Source organism: Spermophilus citellus (assembly GCF_964194105.1).
Source record: "Spermophilus citellus genome assembly, chromosome: 12".
In the NCBI taxonomy this organism is placed as follows: domain Eukaryota; kingdom Metazoa; phylum Chordata; class Mammalia; order Rodentia; family Sciuridae; genus Spermophilus; species Spermophilus citellus.
The window spans coordinates 14,227,476-14,254,530 of NC_138198.1; the positions used below are offsets into that span (position 1 = coordinate 14,227,476).

The 27,055-nt window shown below is 36.0% G+C and overlaps 1 long non-coding RNA gene across 1 annotated transcript in view; it reads right to left on the reverse strand.

Moving 5' to 3' along the window:
- Positions 1–3,838: 3,838 nt before the first annotated feature.
- Positions 3,839–27,055, reverse strand: part of LOC308631571 — a 31,666-nt gene continuing 8,449 nt past the window's right edge. Inside the window, exons 2-3 of the long non-coding RNA XR_014018253.1 lie at positions 15,605–15,731; positions 3,839–4,325 (exon numbers count right to left, since the gene is read on the reverse strand). This is a non-coding gene — a long non-coding RNA (uncharacterized lncRNA). The remainder of the gene's footprint in view (positions 4,326–15,604; positions 15,732–27,055) is intronic.

The following is a 27,055-nucleotide window of genomic DNA, read 5'->3' on the forward strand; positions in this document are numbered from 1 at the left end:
CACATAAATATGAATAAATAAATAAAATATGTATTTAGTCCATCTACAACTTAAAAATTAATAAATATTTTTAAAAATGTAATCCAATCTAAAAGTGGGCAAATTATCTGACCAATTTTTCATAGAAAATACAAATAGCTGATAAAATGTTGAATATAACAAGCCTTCAGGGACATGTGAATCAAATCCACAGTGAGATATAATCTCACTGCAGTTAGAGGCCATTTGCCAAGAGGGGAAAAAACTAATTAATGCTCATGAAGATGTGGAGGAAAAGAAGTTGCACACTGTTGGTAGTTGTACATTTGTGCAGCCACTGTGGAAAACTGAAGTTACACATCCTGCTTAATTTTAACCTAAAAAAAAAAAAAAACCGACTCTGTGAATTCACTAAATTTTATGATGTAACATAACAAATTGAAAAAACATAAATTACAATGACTTGGTGTTCTCCCGATGAGAAGGAAATAATGGAATATACTAAAAAAACAAAATATGTATTAACATGACCGTTGTGGAACTGTATCTTAAAACTAGTTTCTGAATAACACCAAATGTTCTAACCATCATTCATAAAATCCCTGAACAGGTGATTAACTAGTGTTTTTATAACATTCAAGTCAGTTATATTAGGTATTACATGAGAAAAAAGAAAGGAGAACAATGAAAATTTGGAGAAATTAGATCACTATACCTAAAATAGGTTTTGTCTTTTTTTATTTTCTTTAGGTATCTGAGGTTTCTAGTTTACTACTAAATCATCACCAATCTTGAAATTCTTTCAGTTGAATGATTCCCTTTTCTTCTAAAAACTGGCATAAGAAAACACATGCACACAAACAGTGCCATGAGATTTACCATAAGATTATAATATTTGTATAATTAAGTCAATATGAATCAAACCTTTGTTTTGTAGACGTTTTGTTGATGCACAGAAGTGACACATGGAAAAAATACTATAGGATAAAATTTAAGATACAGAAGTCTGGATTTATTGGCATTTCTATTTCTATCCCATAACAATCTTAATTTACAACTAAATACAAAAAGAGAAATATTTAAAATACAATTTCTGATAATATTTGCCACATAATTTGAAGCTTAATTACACTTTCTAAATAGTGTAATAACCATATATATCCAATAACATCTTCTATTATCTGTTACCTATAACCTTTAGGAAAGCAAAATTCTTTTGTGCCTGGCAGAATAACATGTGACTCACTATATGACAGTGTTAACACATTGAAAAGCATTCACTTTATTTTATTTGAAATACTTTGCTCATATTATGCATGAATGTTAACTATTTCAAATTCCATCGTGAAGTCTTTAGAAAAATACAGATTGAATATTTCATTATAATTTCTTCAACTTTCAGGACTGAGTATATTTATGTAACCTTTAATTTATAAGTTGATGTCTTTTAGAAATGTGCTACCACACTATTCTGATATCTGAGGATTTGCATCAACTAATGAAGTCCAGTAAATTTTAATCAACAGTTAAAGGCAATGCTACCTTCTCCTTTTACAGAATTTCTCTCCATTAATAATTCTCATTTACATCTAGATATAAAGACTTTGCTATAATTTTCTCATTTGTCAAGATTTGATCTCCATTATAAACATTTTGCTGTTACATAAGGCATATATTTTGGACAAAGGTCTTTCCACAGACACTTCGTTCATGAGGTTTTGATACAATATAAATTTTCTGATGTAGAACAAAGTATGAAGTTTGATAGTCATTGACACATTTCTTTTTGTTCATTGTAAATGAACCTTTATTCATTTATATATGATGCTGACAATCTAACGCAGTGCCTAACACGATAGGCAAGCGCTCCACCACTGAGCTACAACCCCAGCCCCCTGACACATTATCTTTGTATAGTTTCCGTACTATGAATTCTCTGATGTTGAGTAAGATGTGAACAACTACTAGCCACATTCCCTACGTTTGCATGGTCCCCTCCAGGATGAATCCCTGATGTTGAGTAAGGATTTAGTTTTGATTAAACGTTTTCAAACAACATTTTCATTTGGAGTGCCTCTCTCCGCTATGAGTCCTGTGGTGGCGAGTTAGGGTTGGACAAGACTTAAAGGCTTTGCCACATTCTTTACATTTGTAGGGCTTCTCTCCTGTATGGATCCTCTGATGCTGAGTAAGGGTTGAGGTTTGGTTAAAAGCTTTGCCACATTCTTTACATTTGTAGGGCTTCTCTCCTGTATGAATTCTACGGTGACTAATAAGGTGTGAGTTTATATTAAATGCTTTGCCACAGTCTTTACATTTGTAGGGCTTCTCTCCTGTATGAATTCTACGGTGACCAATAAGGTTTGAGTTTTGAGTGAAAGCTTTGCCACAGTCTTTACATTTATAGGGCTTCTCTCCAGTATGAACTCTCTGGTGTTGAGTAAGGTGTGAGCTTCGTTTAAAAGCTTTGCCACACTCCTGACATTCATAGGGCTTCTCTCCAGTATGAATTTTCTGGTGCTTATTAAGGTGTGAAGTTCTAATGAAAGTCTTGCCACATTCTTTGCATTTGTAGGGTTTCTGTCCAGTATGAATCCAGTGGTGTTGAGTAAGTGTTAGAGAATCCCTAAAGGCTTTGCCACATTCATTACATTTGTACGGTCTCTCTCCACTATGAATTTTATGGTGTTGAGTAAGCGTTGCAATTTGTTTAAAAGCTTTACCACATTCTTTACACTTGTAGGGCTTCTCCCCAGTATGAATCCTGTGGTGTTGAATAAGGTGTGAACAATCCTTAAAAGCTTTGCCACATTTCGTACATTTATAAGGTCTCTCTCCAGTATGGATCCTCTGATGTTGAGTAAGGTTTGAGTTTCGATTAAAAGCTTTACCACATTCTTTGCATATGTAGGGTTTCTCTCCAGTATGAATCCTCTGGTGTTGAGTAAGGGCTGAACAGTCTTTAAAGGGTTTGCCGCATTCTTTACATTTGTAGGGCTTCTCTCCAGTATGAATTCTATGGTGTTTAATAAGGTGTGAACACTCCTTAAAAGCTTTGCCACATTTTCTACATTTGTACGGTCTCTCTCCAGTATGGATCCTCCGGTGCTGAGTAAGGTTTGAGTTTCGATTAAAAGCTTTGCCACATTCTTTGCACTTGAAAGGTTTCTCTCCAGTATGAATCATCCGGTGTTGAGTAAGGGTTGAGGTTTGATTAAAAGCTCTGCCACAGTCTTTACATTTGTAGGGCTTCTCTCCAGTATGAATTCTCTGGTGTTTAATAAGGTGTGAGCTTATATTAAATGCTTTGCCACAGTCTTTACATTTGTATGGCATCACTCCAGTTTGAATTCTCTGGTGATTAATATGATTAGAGCTTTGATTGAAAGCTTTGACACATTCCTTAAATGTGTAGGGCTCCTCTCCAGTATGAATTCTTCTGTGCTGAGTAAGGCTTGAAATTTTCTTTGAAGTCCTTTCACATTCTTTACATGTGAAAGGTTTGTCTTCAATATGTTTATTAACTTTGCAAAGGTTCTTTGTAAAATGAACACACTGATGTTTTCCATGATTTGAACCAAGGCTAATATTTTCATGAGTTTCACTGCATTCATAATTTTTTTCACCAATATACATACACTGGTAATTACATAGGGTAGAGACTTGGCTAAAGTTCTTGGAGGTTTTATTATAACCATATAAAACTTTCCAAATATCTTTATCTGAATTTTGATTATGCAATAATGGGGAAGCATGAACCTCCCCACTTTGATTAAAACTGTATATTTTGGCACAAGGAGGAACAATTTGTTGCTGATTGCAAAATAGCAGACTTTTTGTGAAGTAACACTCAACATGATCACATTCAGAAATGTGTTCTTTATTTTTAACTCTCTTATCTATACAAATGTTTGAGTCAAAGTTTAAATCAATGCTGCAATTGAAATTATTCATGTTGTTAACTGAAGCTTGGGACAGACTCCATTTCAGACTTTCCAAATTTCCTTTCAGAGGGAAGATATGGTTCAAAAACTGCTGTGGATATGTATTTAGAAACACAGAGAGCTCCTCAAAAGTGACTGGAATAAATTGAGCTGTTTTCTGAGATGCTATATGTTCTTGATGTCTGCTGACATTGACATTTTCATCATGGATAGTCATCAAACATTTGTTATGCTCATTATGACAAGATTTCGGAACTTCACTCTCTCTGACACTTTCCCAGTCTTTCCTTAGATGTAAATTTTCAATACCTTGACTTCCATGTCTTCCCTTGATCACTTTTTGAGATAAATGTTTTAATCCCTGCTCTGGCAAAAAGTCTTGGACTTGATGAGAATATACAGCTGAAAGAAACAAAAATAATCAATTATTTCACTTTCTAGACTGGTGAATATAATTTGCAAATATATGAAATTATATGAAGGTGGGACATCAATAAGGGATGTCCCACCTTTATATAGTAAACCCATGACTTTCATTATTCCAGAGATATGTGAACTTCAAAACCATATACTGAAAGAACTGATCTGTAAGAATCTTCAAAACTGCCTGAGACTTCACAGCGCCACAGATGAGCACATCGCTACAGAGACATGCAGTAGAGGGAGGAAAGGGTTACTTTTATCACCCACAGCATTTCAACTCAACTGTGCAATTAGGGAAAAAATATATCACCTACAACATTCCGACTCAACTGTGCAACTAGGAACAAAATAGCAATACTTTCTCTCTCAGTAAGAAAAAGGAACAGAAAAGCCTGCAAATATTTCTGACTTTATTAGGGACTTTCTAAACACTAGTTTCTGTCTATACAGAGACTTGGAGCTAAAATGTAGATTTTGGATGACAGTACCCCAGAAACTCAATAGAGCAGAAGAACCCATGGACTTTTAAGAAGAAATATGAGCAAACTTTTATGATAGGAAACATACATATATACTTCTGGAGAAATATTCTGAAAAGAAAATTGAGAGGCAACAACAGTCTCATAGAGCAGATATAAATATCACCTAGCCAAAGCTAACCCATAGGGATCAACCAAAATGACTTGCTTTATATTTGTTTCAATTTTTTTCTATTTATTAATTTCACTGACAAGTCAACATTTATATATTTACCATGTACATCATATTTTAAAGTATATATACAAATACATGGTAAAATGACTAAATCTAACACATGCATTATTTTGTATAATTAGCATTTTTGTTATTAGAAAACTTTACATCCATTCTAGTAGCACTTCCTAAGCATACATTACACTACCCGGCCATGGTGGTGCACAGCTATAATCCCAGTGACAGCTGTAATCCCAGTGGCTCAAGTGGCTGAGGCAGGAGGATAGCAAGTTCAAGATCAGCCTCTGCAACTAGTGAGACCCTGTCTCTAAATAAATAAATGAATGGGTTGGGGATGTAGCTCAGAGGCTATCACTGATACAATTCTCAGTAGCAAAAATAAAATAAAATAGCATTCACCCTTTGTAGAGTAGAACTCTTGACTTATTTACACCCATTAAGATGAAATCTTGCATCTATGACTAACATTACAATCCCCTAAGTCCCATGCCCTGGTAACCACCATTTTATGTGACATTTGAGTTCTACTTTGTCAGTTTCTATGTGAGTCTACTAGTGCAGAAACTGACCTTCTGCCTTATTTCTTTTCTCCTTTTCTTGGGGGAGAGATGAGGAAGGGGGGTACTTGTGATCGAACCCAAAGTTTCTTTACCACTGAGCTATATTTGCAGTCCCCCACCTTTTAAATGTGTGTGTGTGTGTGTGTGTGTGTGTGTGTGTGTTTTGAGACCAGGTCTCATTAGCTGCTGAGACTCATCTCTTATGTGCATTCCTCTAGTTTCAGCCTCAACTAGTGAGGATTTCAGGAATGTGTCATTTCATCTAGCCTGTGTATTTAATAACTTTAATACTCCTTTCCCAAATGATGTTAATAATCTACTGTTGGCTGGTTTCCAAGTGAAAAATGTCCAGTGAAAAATAACAGAGAACACAAAGAAAAAGTGAAAAATGACTCCATCAAAGTAACAAAATAAAAGAGTGGGAATTGACCATTAGGAAACTATTATAGATAACCTACAGAACACTAAGTAGCCATTTGAAAATGTTCAACAACTAAACCAGAACAATAGGAAAAATAAACGAAATTCAGACGAAAAAATTCCAACATAAGCAAGTAGAAACTGTGTAATAGAATTCCTTAAGAAATAATGTTTGAGGGCTGGAGTTGTAGCTCAGTGGTAGAGCACTTGCCTAGCATGTGCAAGGGACTGAGTTTGATCCTCAACACCACATAAAAATAAAATAAAGGCATTATGTCCATCTACAACTAAAAATATTTTTAAAGAGTTTGAGAAATTAGAAATACAAAAAAAAAATAACAGATATCCAACTTTAAGAATTTTAATCATCTCTAGAAAAAAGCAAAAGATTGAATATAAAGCACATTATATTCAAAGTGTCAAAGTCACAAAAGAAAATTTTGAAAGAACCAAGATAAAAGAGGTTTGTCAGAAGTCTTCCAGAAAAGAATAGGGGTTACAGTCAAAAGGGTGAAGAAACAGAGCTAGGAACCAAGAATACTATATCCAGAAATATCATGCTTCAAAGGTGAAAATAAAGACTTAAGATATGCAAATACTCAAAAAGTTCCTTACCTCTAGACCTGATCCTACAAGAAATACTAAAGGAAATCCTTCCCATTAGAAATAAAATAAACCTACACAACAACACAAATAATTTGAAATTCTAAAGCTTTTTATGAAAAATAAATAAATATAAAATTCTATAGAACTGTAATAATGGTAACTTAAAACAATTTTGCTACAGAATTTAAAAGACAAAAGCACAAAATTATCATACCTCTATTAATGCATATGCCATTTCCAAACAGCTGTGACATCAATAACCTAACACTAAGAGAATATTTAAAAAAATGATTTTTATACAGAATTAACATTAATTTATTATCACTTCAAAATACCATGTAAGCTTAAAGTGCTGTTTTGTATAATCAAAATATAATAAAAATAAATAAATAAGCACAGAACATATAAGGAGAACAAGGGGAGAAACCAAAGCATGTCACTATAAAAATTAATGAACCACAAATTAAAGCAGTTAAGAAAAGTAGGAAAAGCAATTATAAGAAAAAAAATAACTTAAAATGGCAATAGTAAGTGCTTCCTTTTCCGTAATATATTAAGTATAAATGAATTATTATTAGCCACTTTTTATAATGCATGACAAGATTAACAGGGTTAAGCCCCCAAATATCCAACTGAATGCTATGTAGGACTATGTTGCATAGTATGTCATCTTTCAACTTTCAATTTTCCTGTCTATATTTTCAAAGATTGATGTTAGTTATACAAGATTTTTACTATTTTTGTAGTATCATAAAGAGTGGTCCCTTTTGTGGGGATCTGCTCTAAATGACCACACCTTCCAGTCCTGAAACACCAGGCTCTGATCAGTCACTACATTTTGTGGTGACTTGGGCGTTGTCCCAGTTTGGACAGCAAGGCATGGCTCCAGAAGTAGGTGTCACCCAGTGGGGTTGAGTCCCACTCACCTATTCCTTTGTAACCCTATCCCTTGCCTCATTTGATGGCTTCTTCCCAATAAAAGGGTTCAGCATGTGCTCCTCTCTCTTCCCATGGACCCCTAAGGTGAGAGGAGTCATCACAGCACCCAAAGAAAAAGGTATTTCTCTGTCTCTGTAAATTATTTCCTGCAACCCAGTTCACCTAGAGTGACCTGAGTGTTTAGTCGTGGAACTCAACAATTGGTGGCCCATACAGAGACTCCAGGGTGAATTTTAGAAATTTGGTGGATTTGGAATTTCTCTCCAGAAGTTAAGCATACTTAGGATTTCAGAGTATTGTGGGCTGAATTGTAGAAAGTAAGTGAATTAGAAGAAACATCTGTGACGTTAAACTTTTTTAACATCTGGGAATATTTCATCTTTAGAAAGATAAAAAATTTTATTTTTGCAATTCTAGAGACTGTAGTTCTCTCCCATGGGAAAAGTGCTTTTGTGTACCTTTTTGGATTGTTTTTGTAAATCTTTATATTTTAAAATATTAGGTATTAGGAGTTACATGCTAAAAACCTGTGCTTGGAGAGTATGAGAGAGAAAAACAAAGAACTTTTTGTGGTGAGACTTAACACAGGAGATATTCTACTTCTAGAGAGGTATACTTGTTTTTCTGTTGTTTTTTAAAGGTACTCAAACAATTTATATTGCACTTTTGTGCCGAATTCTTGTCTTACTGGATTAGAATGGCTACAACTCAGCCACTGTGGACAAAAGACTTTAGCCGCTGTTCCCTATGGAGTCTGTAACTAGACCCACCCCCATCAGTGCTTTTAACCCTGAAACCACCTGGCCTGGGTGCCAAACAGGCAAGGTGTTAGACTGCCCTACGGATCTGATAGTAACGCTGGTGTCTGCCGTGAAACTCACCTTTAAAGTGCCCACGTGCTACAAGGGAAAGTACAAAAGACAGAAGGACACACACTGCAAGCACAGGTCGAAGAGAAAAGGCAAACCACTCACTCAGAAGGGAAATGCAAACAAACCAGATGGAATGCAACTGGCTCCAGAAGCCTTTGCTCCAACAATGGGCAGCTGGCTCCATGCGGTTTTCAACACCTGGCTACTGCCCAAAGCCTAGCCAGCCCTGCAGGCTTCCTGGTCCCACCTCCCATGTTTTCACAGGCTTCCCATTGGTCCTTCTAATGTCACTCAGACAGGACTTCTGGTCCCGCCTCCCAGCAACCTGTACTTCCTGTTTCCCACAGACCTGCTACTGAAACTACACAGAGCCTGCATTTTTAAGAATGCCCACCTGTAAATGCTAATGAAAAGTATCTTTTTCAGACAAAATCTAATTCCTCAGGTTTCTATGTTGCAGCCCTAAGCCTGACTTGCTCTCAAAGCTAAAAATAACTTGATTTTTTATCCCTCAACACCTTTAAGACCCTTCCTTTTCCTCTCTATGGTAATATTACTAAATAATGTTCTATTGATGAGAGGTATCAAACATATGCTTCTTTGTATTTTGTTTTCAATTTTGAAGGCTATGAGGATGCATTTGCTTGTCCCAGGAACAAAAGCTGGCAATGTTCCTGTGATAATCAAGAAATCCTTATTCTCATTCCTGAATATAAAATTACAAGAAATGAGCAAATATCTACACAAGGATCTTATTACATGATGTCACAAATATAAAAATGTGCACTACTCATCCAAAGAAAATTAAAATGGATCCAAATATCTTAAGAACCATGTGGTAACATAAAGCTTATACAATCATAAGTTTTGTCCTTATTCTTAATACATATTTTTCTAGGTATTTGGATAGCCTATAATTGTTAATGTATAAAATAATTAGCATATGTGTAATTGTTTAGTTAATATATATTTATCTTATTGTTTTCCTTTATCAGAAAACATATACATAATCTATATATACATTTATCTGATGCTCTGCCTTTTGTAATTAGAAATACCTTAAGATAAATGTATTTTACTGTAAATTTGCTTTCAAGTACAACCATTAAGTAATCTCTAACTCTCAAATTATTGTACAAACTTTATAAGATGATAAACAAATATAATTCTATCTACAGGAATATCTAAATTCAGATATTTCTCCTTATAAAAGGCACAATAATTTGTTTAGATTCTAAGATTTCCAGGAATTATTCCAAATATAGTCCAGGAAAAATTCTAGAAAGAGAAGAAGATGCTTCAACAAAGGAAACAAACACTGTAGGTCCTAAGAAGAAAGAAATCATCTTTGGGTAAAACAAGATCTTTATATTCTATATTTTATTGATAAAAGTATTTTCCTAAATAGGGAAATCTTTAAATCATTATCTAGACAGATGATACAGAAAATTAAAATAACTAAAAAGAGATTTATGTATACTGGACTGACTATAAAAATTTAAACTGATTAATTCAAGGATATTTCAGGCTGTTTCCTTGATTTTAATATACTGATATAGGGGCTGGGAATGTGGCTCAGGCGGTAGCGCACTCCTCTGGCATGCCTGCGGCCCGGGTTCGATCCTCAGCACCACATACCAAAGATGTTGTGTCCGCCGAGAACTAAGAAATAAATATTTTTAAAAAATTCTCTCTCGGGCTGGGGATATGGCTCAAGCGGTAGCTCGCTCGCCTGGCATGCGTGCGGCCCGGGTTTGATCCTCAGCACCACATACCAACAAAGATGTTGTGTCCGCCGAGAACTAAAAAATAAATATTAAAAAATTCATTCTCTCTCTCTCTCTCTCTCTCTCTCTCACTCTATCTTTAAAAAAAATATTTTAAAAAATTCTCTCTCTCCTCTCTCACTCTCTTTAAAAAAAAATAATAATAATAATAATATACTGATATCATCTAAGACTTTGTCCATATTTTGACATGATAAAGACCAATTAAAATGTTTAGTTTATTTCCTTTAAGGTCTTTATTTACCTAGTGATTCTTAATGTTTAAGACAAGGATTAATTTTGATGAATAAATTCATATCTAAACACTAAATATATTAAACTGCTGACTTAAATTCCATTTCTGACACTTCTCCTTGGAGACTAAATTTGATTCTTGCATATTACTTCTGTTTGTTGGAAAGTTGTGATATTTGGGAGAGTATTTTATTAGGACTGATGTTTTCCAAAGTCGCATGTTAGTTTTAAGGAATAAAAATTGCAAACCTTGTTGGAAATTCATTGGTACTATATAAGTTCTCTGACTGGACCTATTATCCATAAAAACATATGGTAAGACTAATATATTACTCCCTACACTGGGAAGTAACCTTAATCATATTTTTTAAAAGGACAACTAAGAGACACCTAATTAAAGGATAATATTCTAAAATATAGAGATATTTGAGACCTTCTCTCAAAAAGAGATTGAGGGTTCTTTTCAAATTGTTAGGATGGATGAACTAATCTATACACTGAAAAATTACAGTGATTAATAAAAGATATCTCAATTTTATATCTAGCCTCAATTACTATTAACAAAGAAGGCCTTTAAAAATTGCCTACTAAAAACAAAGATCAAAGAAAACCTCTCAAACTTAATATAGACCAAAACAAATTCGGGGAGATTTTTCAAGAGATCCAAATTCATATATTATATATTTCAAAATTTATGCCAGATGTCTAACCTCATCTAGAAAAGTATTATACTATTACTTAGCTAAACTTTAAAATAGAAGGCCATTTTAAAAATAGTTTTAAGAAAGATTTATCTTAACCATGTCCCAGTAACACAGAATAGGGACAAACCTGACAGTTTTGTCTGGAGAACAGACAGTTCCCCAGGAAAATTGGTATCCAACAGATAAACAAAATGCATTAAAAATAATTTTAATAAGACTTTACAAAAATCCTTCTATTTTTATAGAGAGATTTAAAGAGACAATACAGCACCTAAACTTATAGGGAGCCACCCATTTTCAAAAGATGAGTTTATCATCCAATTAGCTCTAGACATTCCAAAGGATTCACAAAGGTTAACATAGTCCTAGCCAAGTTTAGATGTTACACCATAATTAAATGGAGCCCCCAAAAAAGAAGGGCAAGCATACAGACAGAAAGAAATTAAAATGTTAATATTTCCTTCCCCCCAAAAATAAGCTTTCTAATTAAAAATTTTACTCCTAAGTTAAAAACAGATTTTGAAAAACAGATTTTGAAAAACATTGAAACAGGGCCTAACTTCAAACTCCTGTCAACCCCTGTCTCTGAGAAAAATAACCATAAAAATAATTACCCCTAAAGTATTAGACATCCATAAACAAATCAGCTCAACAGCTGATAGCTAATTTCAATAAGAAATTTTTAACATGATAGATGTTTTCTCAACTTTATTAATATGAGATAATGCCCTACATACATTGATGTTTTTAAAATTAATAAAATCATAAATTATACATAATTATTAGAGCTAATTTTACTACATTAAATAAAGTTATTAAGGATGCTCACACAACTATTTCTTTATACACAAAGATTTTACACAAAGATTAGTTTGACACAACATCCCTCAAGATGTCATTGCTAGTTCAGTGTCATACAAATTCTAAATTAGATCATTGTCTTAAACCACACTGTTGACTTATTCTTACCCATTAATATTTGGGATACCAACTCTCCCTTCTTAGGTCAACACTAAGTTTGATAAAAATAATGATAGTTTTTCATGGACTCATAGATAAAAGACTATTCATTTTTCCATTTCATTTTTATTAATAATAAAACAAAACATCTTTTCTATGCTTAATTAGCATATGTACTTCCTATTTTGGACAGTTGTCTATATTTTTCTCATGCCCTTAGTAAAGGTCACCATTCTTAAGTTTCAAACTCTGTTTCTCACTTCATTCCAAATTAAGAAAATTATTTAAGTTAATTTAAAGCTAATTTCAAAATATAAATCTTTATATACAATTTATTATATTCTTCATTTCTGGTAATTCTGTTAAAGTCAAAAATCAAGTCATACATTTAATAAAGGCTGTTTCTATTTGCCATAGTCCCTTTCCAACACATTAATGCTGGACTTAACATAGCTAGCAGATGACCTTTGTCAAAATTTATGACTAGCTAAGGATAATAAATCCTTTCTTATTATTTAAATACTTGTACTATTATCTATAACTTAAATTGATGATACTACTGTTGATGCGAGGCCTTAACTCAATTTTATTAAATAAAGAAAAGGGGGAAAACAGAAGCCACAGACACATACTGGATATTAAAAATATTTCAAAAATTCTCTTAACTGTGTTACTGAGAGTCTTACTGCTTCTGAACATGATTCAGTAAATTAAATCAGATTTCAAAAGATAGAGTTTAGGGCTGGGGATGTGGCTCAAGCGGTAGCGCGCTCGCCTGGCATGCGTGCGGCCCGGGTTCGATCCTCAGCACCACATACCAACAAAGATGTTGTGTCCGCCGAGAACTAAAAAATAAATATTTTAAAAAAAAAAAATTCTCTCTCTCTCTCCTCTCTCACTCTCTCTTTAAAAAAAAAAAAAAAAAAAAGATAGAGTTTAAACCTGTCATTGTGATAATGACTGAGAAACCTGGCACAGGAAGGTAAATTTCCAGCCGCAGAGTTTACAACCATGCAGCTTCACAAGTTTATCTAAGTAAAAATTATGAAGAGACTTCTATGGACTAATTTCTCAGGTCCATTTTTAATGTACATCGTAGTGGGGACTGGAAAGTCTACCAATGAAACTAGATTAACTGTACTGACTGTAATTGTCAGTTATACCTTTATGTTGATCCTATGGTAAACAAGCTGTCCGGGAGTATCTTTTGAGAAAAAGACAGCATATAAGAAACCTAAACCAGCCAATCATGCTGGCCCTTAGAGGTTAAGACTATATTTACTTATCTGGACAAGTGTCAGATAGATTATTAAAATAGATTTTTCCTATACAGAGCAGTTATTTACATAAAATATCCACCAATGTATTACTGTCCTAATCATTCTACAATATAAGTTGGCCCCTTTTCTAAGTGGATGGATTGTGCATGTCTTGTCAGTACAACACAAGATGTCTAGAAGTAGTGGATATTTTAGGCTGGTCTCCTAGAATGGACAAGAACGATTACACGAGGATGCCATAACTCCTAAAAACTTTAACTCTCACTGAGATGGCATCCAAAAGGATGTTTTGATGTTGACTTCTGCTAGGTATACTTACATTACTGGCAGACCCAATAGACCCCTTAAATGTGAGAATTAAGAGAAAGAATGATGAATATCCTGTGAGTATACAACTTATCTTATTGTATCACTAGTTATTGCCAGCTAATATTTCAGAGCAATAACATGCTGAAGTTAATGCTCAGGCTTTGAAACAGGTGCATGCCAATTAGCCAGACCTAGGCAAGCTCCTGGTCTCATGATCCTTGAATGACTACCTTCAGTATTATTCCTTGCTTCTACAATACAGCCATGATGGCTAAGTTTTAGAACTTACAACATATGGATTTTCTTAATAGTTTGACTTAAATTCTAAGTTAAAATGCTCTAGAAGCCCCTGTAATGAATAATGCAAATGAGCCCTCTGCACTATGGTTTGTGGAAAGGCTTAAACACATGCCAAATAAAAATGTCTGTGTTACTATAACCAAACATAATGCTTCCCAATAAAATTGGGAAAAGATTAAGAATCTTCTGATGAGTGTTTGGCAGAATAATAATAATAATAATCTAGATCTTCCAAGTTGATTATGTTGTCGAAATGATATGTTTTCTACTAATTCTTTTTGTGTTTCAATAGTAGATCATGATGACCTTGAACCAAGAATCCAGTGACTGAAAGATATAATTCCTTAGTTGCTTTTTTTTATATTAAGAAAGGGGGAATATGTGAGGAGCCGCTCTGATGACCATGCCTTCCAGTCCTGAAGCACAAGGCTCTGACCAGTCACTACATTTCATGGTGACTTGGGCATGGTGACTTAGGCATTGTCCCAGCTCGGATAGCAACACAGGGCTCCAGGAGTAGGTGTCACCCTACCCCTTGCCTCATTTGAATGGCTTCTTCCCAATAAAAGGGTTCAGCATGTGCTCCTTTCTCTTCCCATGAACACCAAAGTTAAGGGGGGGGGGGGGGGCTGTCACAGCATCCAAAGAAAAAGGTATTTCTCTGTCTCTGTGAGAGATTTCCTGCAGCCCAGTTCACCTGGAGTGACCCTGAGTGTTTAGTCGTGGGACACGACACCCTTTTCTCTCTTATTTTACTTTGTCTCTTTATCAAAGTTTTTTCACTTACACGTATTTTACCCTACATGACTTCTAGACTATTTAATCTAAGGTCACGGAGAGTAAAAGAGAAAGGATGGAAAGGAATAACGAAAAATGAATTAAAGGAAACAGAGATGGCAAGAATTATATTAAGTAAAACACAATTTTAAACCAAGTTATATGAAACAAAATACATTTTAAGTAAAAAAAAAAAAAAAGAACTTTCATATGAGACAAAGTAGAATATAACAATAAAAGGGACCTCTCTCTAGGACACTACAGAAACAGTGAATATGTAGGCAATGCACCTCACACTTCCCAAATATAGAAAGCAAATTTGAGAGAATTAAAGAAACAGAAAGAACATGGTAATACTAGGAGAAATCAATCCCCATTTACTATAATGAAAAATAAAACCAGACACAATGGTAATCAGGAACTACAAGACTTCAAAAAATGTTATATAGCAATTAGACTTACAGAGTAAATCTTCTTAATAGTTCATAAAATATTGTTCTGGATAAGCCAACTTAAAAGCACAAAATGAACATTAATAAATATTGAAATTATTCGCTAAGCATAATATAACTACCACTGATCTAAAGTGAAGGATGTTTATCACCTTGAGATAGAGAGGTCAATCACAAAGGGAAATATCATTAATATTTTCCTATCTATACTAACAGATGTCCAGTCTTCTCTGAAAGCACGTATCAGAAACATTCATTTGGAGCAGTTTCCAAGAGATAATCTGAAAGGAAGGAGATTTTACACTGATAGTTAATGCTGAGTTCTGAAGGGAAGCCCTGCTCACCCAGGAAGAACAGGTTTCGGTAGTTCTCTAACATCACATCTTTATATAGATTCTGCTGAGCAAGGTCCAGGCAATCCCATTCCTCTTGAGTGAAATCAATGGTAACATCCCTGAATGTCAACGGTTCCTGAAAAAAAGAGAATACGTATATGAGCAGCATAATGACCGTGTGATCACCAACAGTCTTTAATTGGACCCCAGTTGAAATGTTACGAGAACCAGTTCTCACCCAGGCAGCTGACCTCCATTATTCAGTAATATACTTTTAAACACAGTGATGTGCTCTAATGTATTATCTAACTCTGAAGAGAGAAGATGATATAAGTAAAAATCATATATACTACTAAAAAGAACAAATAAAAAATTTTAAGTATATACTAAACGTTTCTAAAATAAAATGTAAAATTAAGGCATCAACACAAGAATATACATTTTAACCATGTTTGCAGAAGATCAATTGTATATATTTCTCAAATGAGAGTTACATTGAGTAAGAGGATGCTTCTCAAATTTTAACATGTACAAACATGAATTAGAAATTTTAAGAGGGCTGGGGATGTGGCTCAAGCGGTAGCGCGCTCGCCTAGCATGCATGCGGCCCGGGTTCGATCCTCAGCACCACATACAAACTAAGATGTTGTGTCTGCCGAGAACTAAAAAATAAATATTAAAAATTCTCTCTCTCTCTCTCCTCTCTCACTCTCTCTTTAAAAAAAAAAAAAGAAATTTTATGAAAAAAGCAGGCAATGATTCAGCCGTTTTGGAATGTAATATGGATTTCTGAACACAGAGCAAGCCCTCTAGTGATTCCAATGCCAATGGTCCAAAGAAAAGCCCTTGAATAGCAATGAAGTAGAATAATAAAGGAAAAATTGATGAATTTGAATTCAAATATTTTAAGAGATGTATGCATTTCGTTATAACAGCAAGGAGCAACAACAATCCTTTTGGATTATTTTGGTTCACTGCAAATATATAAATATCACTCTAAGTGGTTTTCATACCTTATGTATAAAACCCATAATAACCTATGAGAGACCTAATAGTTTTCATCTTTTATGCCATTTTATCAAACACCCAGTAAATGGTAGAGTCCAGGTTTTATCCAAGTTTTTCTGACATAATTCATAAAAAGGTCAAAATAAAGTGTGAATATTAAAAAAATTTTCAGGGGCTGGGGGAGTGCTCAGTGGTACAGCACTTGCCTAGCATGTGCGAAGCCCTGGGTCAGATCCTCAGCACCATATAAAATAAATAAATAAAATAAAGATATTGTGTTCAACTACAACTAAAAAATAAATATTAAAAAACAGGACAGTCATTATAAAAAACAGGACAGTCATTATAACCAAAGAGTAGTGTAAACATTTAAAGAAGGCAGCAAAATCAGACTCATCAATGATATTTACATTTTAGCACACATACAAAACGGCAACTTTTTATACATTAAGACAGAATTGTTCACGTGAACAGAAATATATTCAACTGGGGAAAATTATAAATCAACTGGGGGTTGGCTTTTTATATTACTGACATACACACACTGGAAGAATAAAGGATGAAGAGCTCAGGTTGTGTATTTTCTTTTCCTTTCCTGCATCCTCTGCTGTGTCTTTGACTCTTAGGAAGGTGAGCGTGTGTAACTCCAGCGTGTGTAACTCCCGCCTCTGTAACCCAGAATGCGGGCAGGCAAGGGCACTACAGGACCCGCATGCTAATCACGGTCCCTTGAGCCATGATTTCTCTGGGACCCACCAGGTGGAGACCACCGGATACTGCTGGCCCGTCTCAGCTCAGAGCCTTGAGGCCTGGCAGCCTCCAGATGGACAAGCAGGCCGGAGGCCACCAACCCCTAGGCAAGGCCCTGCCGCAGGGAGAGCAGGACACCTGCTGAGACCTCCTTCCCACCCCTTCCTCCTGACATGTGCCCTCTCCTGAGGCAGAGCCCTCCAGTTAACCCTAACCCTCTGCTAATACTCTGGCCTGTTGGCCTTTCTTTTCTGATGTATCCCTTTCATAGCTTTACTGCACAGCCAGCCCCATCCCTCGGGGAGGTGACACCAGGAGGCACAGTAAGGTGGAATCCAGTGGAAGCACAGGTGACTAGGGTCTGATTCAGAATCTCCAGTAGCAAGGCCAATGTCTCCTGCAAACAACAGTGGGAATTTTCCCTCTCCAAAACAAGCCCCAAGCCTGAAGTCACAAAAAAATGAATTTCTGCATCAAATATGATGGTTTATACAAATTATTTAAAAATCCTGATAAAACACTTAATGATAAAAAGAAAGAAATTAACCATGGGGAAGAATCTGTCACAGAAAGTTTAGACCAAGCAAATAAGGTGGAATTTACTGTAATAGGAGAAACTCGTTTAAAAGGAGCATGCAAAAATGGACACACCATCACTGCAGGGTTATCAGCGCCCCAAACAAAGTGAAATAAAAAGTGCCCACCAGTTTTATGTAAAACATGAGACGATCACATCTCCCGTGCTCTGTAAGTACCCACAGGGTGGCACTTTCCTAGCACTCTGGAGAGTGAATCTCTTGTAATTTTCTCTTCTGTCAGAACTTGGGTACTTTGGCAATGCATATTATCCCCATCAATATGCCTTCTGTCAACTCTCTTAAAGGCGATGCAGCATCCAGATGGAATGTCAACAAAGCATGGCTTATTGTACAATATCTATGAAAAAGCACTGCAGAGACTCGAGGCAACTCCCACTAAAATACCAAGGACACAGGACAGCTCAGCATATGCAAATAAATAAATGTAGTACACCACACGTACAAAACCAAACTAAAAAAGACAAGATCACCTGAACTGATGCAGAAAAAGGCTTCAGTGAAATTCAACCCCACTTCTTGATAAAAATCCTTAATAAACTAGGGATAGAAGCAACTTACTTCAAATCATAGTGGCTACATATGACAACCACAAAGCCAACAGCATGATGAGTGTAAAGAAATGAAAGCACTTCCGCTAAAACCAAGAACAACATGAGGATGTCCACACTCATAAATTCTGCTCAATGTCATACTTGTATTTTTAGCTGGAGCATTTGGCAAGGGACAGAAATAAATGGACACAAATTAAAAAGGAAAAACTCAAAATACCCATATCTGCAAAGGATATGATCCTTCCTACACTTAGGAAATTCTGAAACCTTCAACAAAGAACACCAGATCTGATCAACAAATCCAACAAAGTAACAGAATAAGAAAATCAATGCCAAAATCAGTAGCATTTTTTTTTTTTTGTACTGGGGACTGAACTCCAGGTCACTCAACCACTGAGCCACATTCCCAGCCCTTTTTTATATTTCATTTAGAGACAGGGTCTCACTGAGTTGCTGAGGTTGGCTTTGAATTCACGATCCTTCTGCCTCTGCCTCCCCAGCCACTGCACCCATCCTAACCAGAGCTTTTCTATACAATAATCTGCTGAAAAAGAAATTAAGAAGCCTATTCCATTCAAAATAACTTTAAAAAGTAAAATGCTCAGGAATAAATCTGACAACAGAAGTGAAAAACTTTTACAAGCAAAATTACAGACCAGTGAGTGAGGCAGAACAGGATGTAAGGAGAAGGGAAGACTCCCAGTGTTCATGGAAAAACTCTAGAGACTCGAGGCAACCCCCTCCAAATACTAATGGGATTCTTCACAGTAGACAAATAATCCTAAAATTCACATAGAATCCTAAAAAGTCCAGCAAATAAAGCAGTCCTGAGTAAAAACAGTAAAGCTGAAGAAATCACAATACTCGACTTCTGATTACAGACAAGAGCAACAAAACATGGTGGTGCTGGAATAAAAGCAGACACACAAGAACAAGTGATGGAACAGAGGAGAGAACAGACAGAGCCTCACAGCTGTGATCATTTGATGACCCACAAAATAACAAACATTAGAGAAAAGAAGTCCTCTCTAACAACTGGTGCTGGGAACATGGGGATGTCTGCATGTCAAAGACTGAGCTTACATTCCTATCTCTAAACCTGCACAAAGGTCAACCCCAAATGGGTCAAGGCCTAAGACCAGAAACTTTACAGCTGCTAAAAGAAAACTAGGAACAGTCCAACATAGTGCACAGGATTTGCCTCCCCACTAGGATCTTACAGTTCAGTAAATAATCAAGAATCAATAAATGATGGTTGGGGAAATATCTCCGTTGGTAGAGTGCTTGCCTAGCATGTACAAAACCCTGAGTTCAATCCCCAGCACCACAGAAAAAAAGAATCAATAAATGAGATGGCATTAAACTAAAAACCTGGGCTGGGGATGTGGCTCAAGCGGTAGCGCACTCGCCTAGCATGCGTGCGGCCCGGGTTTGATCCTCAGCACCACATACAAACTAAGATGTTGTGTCCGCCGAGAACTAAAAAATAAATATTAAAAATTCTCTCTCTCTCTCTCTCTCTCTCTCTCTCTCTCTCTCTCTCTCTCTCCCCCCCCCCTCACTCTCTCTTAAAAAAAAAAAAAAAAACTAAAGACCTTCTGCATAGCAAAGGAAAAAAACATCAGCCAGAATAGATAGCCTACTAAATGAGAGAAGATCTTTGTCATTTACTACTGATTAATATCCAGAATACAAAATGAACTTAAAACCAGAAAACAAAACAACCCATTCAGCTGGGCATGGTGACGCATGCCTGTAATCCCAACGGCTGAGGAGGCTGAGGCAGGAGGTTTCTGAGTTCAAAGCCAGCCTCAGCAACAGCAAGGTGCTAAGCAACTCAGAGAGACTCTGTCTCTAAATAAAATACAAAATAGGGCTGGGGATGTAGCTCAGTGGCCAAGTGACCCTGAGTTCAATCCCTAGTACCAAAAAAAACCAAAAACAAACAAACAAAAAAAACATTCAATAAAAAAAAAAATATTTCTCATCTCTCAAAAAAATAGCACAGGGCTGGGGATGTGGCTCAAGTGCTTGCCTGGCATGCGTGCAGCCCAGGTTCGAGCCTCAGCACCACATATAAACAAAGATGTTGTGTCCGCCGAAAACTAAAAAATAAATATTAAAAATTCTCTCTCTCTCTTTAAAAAAAAGCACAAATAGCAAACAATTATAAAGAAAATGTTCCAAATTTTTAACAATCACGGAAATGCAAGTCAAAAGTTTCCTAAGATTCCACGTCACTCCAGTTAGAATGCCAATCATCAGGACTACAAATAATAAATAATAAATGCTGACAAGGACATGGGAGAAAGGGAGTACACATACAACACTGCTGAGAATATAAATTAATACAACCACTACAGAAATCAGGGTGGATGCTTCCTCAGAAAACCCGAAGAACTACTACATGAGTCTCGGGATCTATCTTAACAGTTTGGAGATGGATTCCCATGCTTACAGCACCACAACTCACAGCAGCTGTTATGGGACTAGTCTAGGTGTCCATCAGTAGATCAATGGAAAAAGAAAGTGTGGCATATACATACAAGGAAGTTTCATTCAGCCATAAAAAAATAAAATTATGTCACTTGCAGGAAAATGGATGGAACTGGGAACATCATTTTCAGTGTTTAAATAAGCCAGACTCAGCAATTATTGCAAATTTTCTGTCATATTTGGAAGCTAGAGAGAAAAAAGAGAAAAGGGATCTCATGAAAAAAAAAAAAAGAGAGAGACCATTGGGTAGAGGAAGGACTCTGGAAGAGGGGGGGAAGGGCAAAGGGAGACACTGGGAATGACAGTGATCAACATATTTTCTGTGAATCTGGACTTAACCCACATTAAAACACTACTATTCAATAAAATTAATACATATCAGTGAAAATTTCATTAAAATTTCACTGACACCTACTATTTTTGCCCCAATTATGGTTCCAATTTCAAAGTGAAAACTCGTTGAAAATCACACGTAGCTTAAATATGGCTTAAATAATCAAGGTATTACATTTTCCTGAGGCCAGAAAAAATGGTTTCAATTTATTTTAATTTCCAGTTCCATGAAACCTAATTATAATGACCTTGGGTTCATAACAAGTGAATAGTAAAATAAATGTGAAAGATATATGTGGTTTCAAGTGAGAAATAGTGAATTAGATTAACAAGGAATTAAACCTGGTTTTAAAACAGAGATCAAGTTGATATAAACCTGAACAGGGAAAACAATACTAACGATGCCCCAAAATAGCTCCCAAAATATAATAGAGAAAAAGGAGACTTAAAATTATAACTGGCTTCTGAATTAGGTTTGTAGATATGTAGAACTGATGAAGCATTTCTCCTACACAGGAAACAACAAAAATGATGGAAAAACAACAAAGAAGGGTTGGGACACAGCTCAATGGTAGAGTGCCTTCCCTGCATACTCAACATCCTGGGTTTCATCCTCACCCCACAGAAGAAAAAGGAGCTCAAAAGTTAAAATAAATGATGTTTTCTGAACTCATAAGAGGAATAATACCATAACACAAATAATCTGGTATTTTGAGGACACGGAGGCCTGCAGAAAACAAAGGCTACAATGACTTCTCCAAGAAAACTGTTAAACTAGTAAAATGAACCGAGTGTTTTGAGCCAGTTCCCGAGTCCATGTGCAAGTGGTGTTAAAGTGAAATCCTCCGGGTGTACAGACAAAGGGTCCCGTCCATCATGCTTGTTTGTCCTCAGGAATCTAAAATGCCCATCAGAGAAGTCAGGGCAGGATCCTGGGGGTCTTTCCCCCTGGTGCTGAGGAGGAGAGCTCCAACCACTGCTGCACTTAGGAGCCACCTCTCACACATGACTTTAGAGGACAACGCCTCACGTGCAGTGAGATAATATCAAACCTGGGCCTTGGGGCACTGTGAGAAACCACCACAGCAGGGTGAGGGACCCGGCCATCAGCAGGTCAGACATGCACACCTCCTCGTCCTCTACCCATAAACCTGAGACCATTGAAAGCCATCATTAAACAGATAATCATCTAATGCTCAGAGGGTAATCACCACATTGACAAAGGCTGATGCCAGTTACACCTCCACTGGACTGACACAAGCCCCACACTCAAGTCTAGGGAGCACAGCTCATCAATAGGCTTTAAAATGCTTCCAGAACCCATTATTCTACTTAACACTCTGCCTTCAACAAATAGTTTCAATTGTGTTTACACAATTTTGTCTTTATTTGCAATGTTGGTTATTTGATTTCCTTTTCATTCCCATAAGAACTTTAGTGTCAGTTGGCCAATTTCAACAAAAAGGAGATTGGTATTTTGACCTAATTACACTGAATTTTCAAATGCATTTTGGGATACTGTGATTTTAACAACATTAAAATTTTGGTCATTAGGGCTGGGGCTGAGCAGTAGAGCACTCTAGCACGTGCAAAATCCTGGGTTTGATCCTCAGCACCACATATAAATAAGGAAAAAGGTATTGTATCCAACTACAACAATAACAACAAAATAATTCAAACAAATTTTGGTCACTAAATATCAGCTGCTTTTCCATTTGTTTTACATCTCTTTCTTACTTTTCAGACATTGCACATATACTTTTATTTCAAATTATGTTTTTCACACAGTAGTGAATGTAATTGTGTCAATTTTGAGACTGATCACTGCTAGTATAAGAAACCTACAAAATTTTTAAAATAATTATATTTACCCTGTAACCCATAACCTTGATAAAATGATTTGTTAGTTTTAGTGTTTTGTGTGATAATTCTTGAAACATTTTATATTCAGGATGATATCATCTCTGTAGGCTATTTTGCTCTTTGTTGTCCGTTCATAATTTCCAGAATGATGTCACAGAAGCCATAAAAACATGTTTTCTTTTTTCCAATGTAAAGTGTAAAGCATTCAGATTTTCACCATTAAAAACAATGTTAACTGTTATTCATGACTCACTTTAGCAAAGTGAAAAAATTTCCTTTTAATCCTACTTTAGCACATATTTTATCACAGACATTTATCAAAAGCTTTTTTCAAGTGATTTTTATAAATTAAAAAAAAACATGGTGTATTACTTGATTGGTTTGGGATATTAAATAAAATCTGTATTTCCAGCATATCCCTCAGCCCTGCTGTCAGATCTCCCTTAATGCACTTCACCTTGGCCTGCAGGTGACTTAGAAGGTGAGTCCACACCACCAGAGTGACAGGTGCTCTGCAACTTCCCTCCTGTCTACTTTTGTTATCTGGTAAATCTGGCCTAACAGATGATAATGTTTCCACTTCCTATTGGAAGTGATCTTGAACGACTGGTACTGATTCCTATTAAATATTTGGCAGAACTCATCAGTGTTTGGGGACGCTATTGTTGGTGGTGTTTTTTGGTTTTGTTTGTTGTTTGAGATATGCCCTTGCTCTGCTGCCCAGGCTGCCCCTGACCCCTGGACTCATGGTTTCTCCTTCCTCAGCATCACAAACAGCTGGGATTACAGGTATGAACAGCCACGTGCAGCTTCTGAGTTTCTCAGGATATTATTTATAATTGTGTTAGTTTTTACTTTATACATCTATTTTATATTTTTTCACATATAAGTCAACTGGTGTATTCTATTCTCGAATTAACTTTCAAAACTCAAGTATAGCTAAGAATTTGACAGCAGGTTTTAATATTCCATGTTTCTAGACATTTCACAATTGAAATGAAATAATAAAGAATAATAAAGTTGAGAAATGGGGACTTGGCAATGTGTGAATCCCCCCACGTCTCAAGATGCCTATTGAGGGATGGAGAATATGCAAGGTTTATACTTTCATCTGTGACATAAATGAGGTATAGAAGCTAAAGGAAATTGGGATTTGGAGCATTTTTTCTGATTTTGAGTACTTTAGTGAAGCTGAGCACTTTTCATATATTGTCAGACATTTATCTTTTTTTTTTTTTTAAAGAGAGTGAGAGAGGAGAGAGGAGAGAGGAGAGGGAGAGAGAGAGGGAGGGAGGGGGGAGAGAGAGAGAGAGAGAGAGAGAGAGAGAGAATTTTTAATATTTATTTTTTAGTTCTCGGCGGACACAACATCTTTGTTGGTATGTGGTGCTGAGGATCGAACCCGGGACGCACGCATGCCAGGCGAGCGAGCTACCGCTTGAGCCACATCCCCAGCCCCAGACATTTATCCTTTATTGAGAAATATCTACCTAGACTTTTACCCATATATGAATTAGGTTATGAGTTTTTTTATCTTTCCTTTTTGATGAGTTGTATTCATTTCACTTATTATGGATTTTAAACTTTCATCAGATTTGTAGCTAGCAAATATCTTCTTCCAATACATAACTACGTTTTCATTCATTGATTAATTCTTTTGCTGGGTATAAGCATTTTTTTATTTTGGTATGGTCTGTCTTGATTGTTCTTTGTATGTCTTATCCAAACACTGTTGCTAAGACCAATGTCAAAGAATTCCCCCTTTTTACTTTTAGAAATTCTGAGGTGTCAGGTTATGTATCATATTGAGATACCATGTCATGCTTGTTAGCATAAATGTCATTTAAATGATAGTAATAATAAGTGTTGCAGAAAATACGCAGGAAAGGAAACCCTTTCTACACCACTAGCAAGAACATAAATTGATAGAGACATGGAAAACATTGAGGTCATCAAAAATTAAAATTAGGGGGCTGGGGTTGTGGCTCAGAGATAGAGCGCTCACCTACCATGCATGAGGCCCTGGGTTCGATCCTCAGCACCACATAAAAATAAAATAACAATATTGTGTCCACCTATAACTAAAAAATAAATTTTAAAAAAAATTAAAATTAGAACTACCCTAAGATCCAGATATCCTTCTAGACAAATGCACATATAATTTGGAGTTCTTCAGAAAAAACGGAATCAGTATACATGTACATAATATATATACATGGGAGACAGTGGATTTTACAGGCCAAATGACCATATCAGTGTGATATGTCTACATATGCATGTACTGCATTGATAACATCCAACCACACTTATTCCACCCTTCCCCCCAACACGCACACACACACTCTTCCCAATCCCTTTAATCAATACTTTACTTTCAGGTCGACTTACTTTACTTTTACATGTAAGAGAATATGTAAGATTTTATTTTCTGTGTCCAGCTTTTTTTACTTAGCATGATATCCTCCATTTCCTTCAATTTTGCTGCAAATAATAGGAATTTATTTTTATTTATGGCTAAATCATACTCCATGTGTATATAAACCATGTTTTCTGATGCAAATATTAAAGTGCTTACCTAAACCGCTAAAGTTACTCTTTTTATTATTGCAAAGCTGTGTAATATGCAACTTTAATTTACACTGCGAAGGAAAGAAATAAACAAGAAAGAAGTAAATTAGAAAGCTAGGCTACTTGGCCTAATTTTACCCAACTTTAAAGATGTATTCCAAAGCTCCTATCTCTATTTTCTTTACATTAATTAATACACAAGAAAATAGAATGGCAATTCTCTTTGGATCCATCACCTGCTGATTTGAGTCGTTAGTAGATTATATTACAGTTATTTGCTATTGAGCAAGGCCTATCCCTATCACAAGACCTATCCCTGGGGATCTCTTTTACTATGTATGCTCTGGATTGTTCCTATTAGAATATATTTTTTGATCCTAAAAATTACCCCTACAAGTCTCTTCTTCAAAACCAAGTAACTCTTTTTTGACTTTCTCAGAGTTCTCACCCCTCACATTTGAAAACCCAAATCTCCCGTCCTCAGAGTTGTTTTCCACTCTTGTATACAATTATTTTCATACTCTCTGGGGACCTTTCAATACTGAGTAACTGCAGGCTTGGGCGAGTTAAATGGTACCTGGTGTTCTACCTTCCAGGATATGAACTGCTATTCCTCAATGGTAGCCACTAGGGGACCTGAGGCAAAAGTATCATAAATTTGAAGCCAGCCACAGCAACTTAGAACCTGTCTCAAAATAAAATAAAAAAGGGCTGGGGATGTGCTCAGTGGTAAATCACCTCTGAATTCCATTCCCAGTACTCATGTCCCCTCCCCACCCACACACAGAGCAATCCCTGTCTTCTTCTATGATATTAAAGACCTCAAAGACAAAGAAATGAGGCTTGGGGACACTAGGTCTTCCCCCAAAAAGCCATGTATTCCAGTTTCCAATGCTCAAGATTTCAAATCTTTGTAAACATTATTCCTAAGAATTTTGATATTATTGTCACTAGAACTGGTTCCTTAATTTTATGTTTGGATTGCCTTTTTCTTGTATACATTAAAAACAACTGCTGGGCCAGGCATGGTGGCGCATTCCTGCCTCAGCAGCCGGGGAGGCAGGAGGATCATGAGTTAAAAACCAGCTTTAGCAACTAAGCGAGGCCTTAGCAACTTAGCAAGACCCTATCTCAAAATAAAAACAAAAAGGGCTGGTTATGTGGCTCAGTGGTTAAGCACCCCTGGTTTCAATCCCTGGTACCAAGAGAGGGGGGGGCAGAGAGAGAGAGAGGTGGGGGGGAGTGGAGAAGGTGGCAACCAGAAGCTTGATAGTGTCAAGGAAGTAAAAAAT